Source organism: Artibeus jamaicensis, unplaced genomic scaffold (genome assembly GCF_021234435.1).
Source record: "Artibeus jamaicensis isolate MK-2021 breed Jamaican fruit bat unplaced genomic scaffold, CSHL_Jam_final contig_603, whole genome shotgun sequence".
In the NCBI taxonomy this organism is placed as follows: domain Eukaryota; kingdom Metazoa; phylum Chordata; class Mammalia; order Chiroptera; family Phyllostomidae; genus Artibeus; species Artibeus jamaicensis.
This window is the reverse complement of record NW_026521904.1, coordinates 1,565,001-1,567,500: the sequence shown is the minus strand read 5'-3', so window position 1 is coordinate 1,567,500 and position 2,500 is coordinate 1,565,001. Positions and strand designations below refer to the sequence as shown.

The 2,500-nt window shown below is 37.7% G+C and overlaps 1 protein-coding gene across 7 annotated transcripts in view; it reads left to right on the top strand.

The window, feature by feature from the left end:
- The window catches only part of ZEB2 (zinc finger E-box binding homeobox 2), a 137,220-nt gene that overhangs the window by 79,719 nt on the left and 55,001 nt on the right, over nucleotides 1-2,500 (top strand). The gene's annotated exons all lie outside the window — the stretch shown is intronic.

Below are 2,500 nucleotides of genomic sequence, written 5' to 3'. Positions count from 1 at the left end.
AATAATGAAGTTTTACTCTGTGAAAAGTGTAGTAAAAATGGGACAACACTTGGGAATTTCGTCCTTACGCCCAGTGCAACTATATCCCACTACGCAGAAAGGCCTTCTATGCTGTGCGGTGTGTGTGCACAAGAAAAGGCAAGTGCAGGCTAAGGAAAAAAACTTAAATTGATATAAAGTTTGCAAATATGCATGCTGTGTAAAGGAAAGTAAATTATTCACATCAAAAACCAAGTATCTTTATGAAACGGCAAGTTTGATATATTTGAATTTTTCATACAATTTGGAATTGTCAACAATCTCATGTATTTTGAATCTATATTCTACCTTTTTCAAAAAATATTTAACTAGGTGTTCCAGAGGATATCGATTAATCTGATTTGTGAAGAAATATTTGAAGGATGGCCTCATATTCTTCTAAGTCTTAACAATATCAACGTTCCTTGGCTTGAAAGTTGAGCAGGCGTAATGATATATAGCTTTCTTTTCCTGCCTTAGTGAGTTAAAATATGAAAACCATTCCATGGATGTATTATACAGATTCTGGATAGTTCTGCCATTCTAAAATTAATTTTTAAAGAGTCAAATTAAATATTTGGATATTGTTTAATAGCTGGATATTAATGGAACAGTTGGATATTGCGCTCTCCCAGAGTATACCCATCTGCACGTACAACAGTCTACCCCTGGGGCTCAGTACCAAAGTGATTTGTAAAATGACTCTGTGATTTTCCCACCATAATAAATTAAGAAATGCAGGCTTAATAAAACTTTACAATCAGTGTTAAGAATACCTATGTTCAGGTCTTCACTTCATAAGAGCCATCCATTTTAATTTATGTACTTATTCGCTCATCAAGGAAGATTCTGAACTTTTGAGGACTGGCCTTTATCTGCCCTAAGTCTCTAACATCCCACTGTATCTTAATGAAATGGAGGTTCTGTTCTTTCTGCCTGGAGCTTCTGATAAGTGTTTGCAGACTATGTAAACTTCTGAATAATAACTTTTAGTAAGGCAGAAGTCTTAAACATCTTAGTATCATTTTGTGCAGTATTATTCTGCTCTGCAAGATAATGTGTTATCAATACTTCATAAAAGATAACAGTGGCCAGAGAATGGATAAAATTCATAGTTGCTTTTAAACTGCTCCCTTTTTTAGGGTGTGGGTCATAGATCATGCAGCTGTCAGTCAATAGATAATCTTGATGACTAAAATTAAGCTCATAGTGGAAAAGGTGCCTTATGTCTAAAACAAATAGGAAGGACTTAGTAAATTATACTCAAGAGAATTGAGGGGTGAAAAGAGTTTAGTCTTACTTGTTTACAAGCAAAAATAAGTGCCGTTTTATCTGTTTAAGGAATTTTCCTCATCACCTCAGGAAGTGAAAATTTGCTTCCCCCCCAAAAAAAATGAATGCTGGTGTGATTGTTTAATTTGTGTAACTTGTTACTTCAGGTAAAATAAGGGAGAAGCATAGGATTGGCCCTCTCTTTTCAGTGGAGGGACATCCATAGAAATCACTGAGCCAACCAGAGGCCTAAAATGAAAGAAGCCCTTTTGTGACTCAGATGTTCCTGGAAGTGCACAGTGACTGACTCTTGCCACATCAGGCTTAGACCTTCAAAAGTGGCCAGGGTCAGCACATTCCAGGACCTGAGAAGGAAGGCAGTTGGAAGGGAGAGTTGGAGCCTGGGAAAAAGTAGTTTAAGCCCAGTAGGATGGCACCGTGTCATTTCTTTCTTTTCCTAACCATCTTCTCTCTCTTTCTTTCTCAAGGATGAGGCAAAAGAAAAGGGAGGGAGGAAAAGGAAGGGTGGCCACTGAACTACTTTTAGAGCAAGCCTGCAGATAAGAGTTGTGGTGTCCAAACAGAAGTGTGTCTGTGACAGCCAGTTTGTTCCAAGCCTGGGTCGTCCTGCTCACGCAAACTTACTGCTCTACTCTTTGTTTCCATGCTGTTTGGATGGCAAAAACAGGGGAAGTCTAGTTGAAATCCACTGCCCAAAGAGCCACATGTCATCTAAGCCCCAAGTTACCTAAACATTCTGAAGGGTAAGACATTGATCCATCCAGTATGCTTTCTTTTACTTCTGAATTGTGATATTATCCTCTCTAGTTCATTGCCCTTGATTGCAATTTATACCACTAATGTAAGCCTCAGGACACCTTTCTAAGGTAAGACGACATTGATTTAGTCTATGGGCATAAAGAGAGCCCCACCAACACCCATTCCAGCCTCTCTACGAAGTTAGAAAATTTGGATGTCAGACAATGTATATGACTTAGTGGTTTTCGCCAAAAATGAGATGAATAATTTTGTTTTGTAGATGCTTGATGATTATTAGGTATAAAAAAACCCATATCAGATGTGGAAAAATATTACGTCCTGCTTTTTAGCTCCAAGGTTCAATCATTGTTCTGGAAATAATGTTATAACATGTATTTGAAGTATTTGGCAAAGCAAATAGTAGGCCTAAAATTTCTCTCTGCCCATTGAG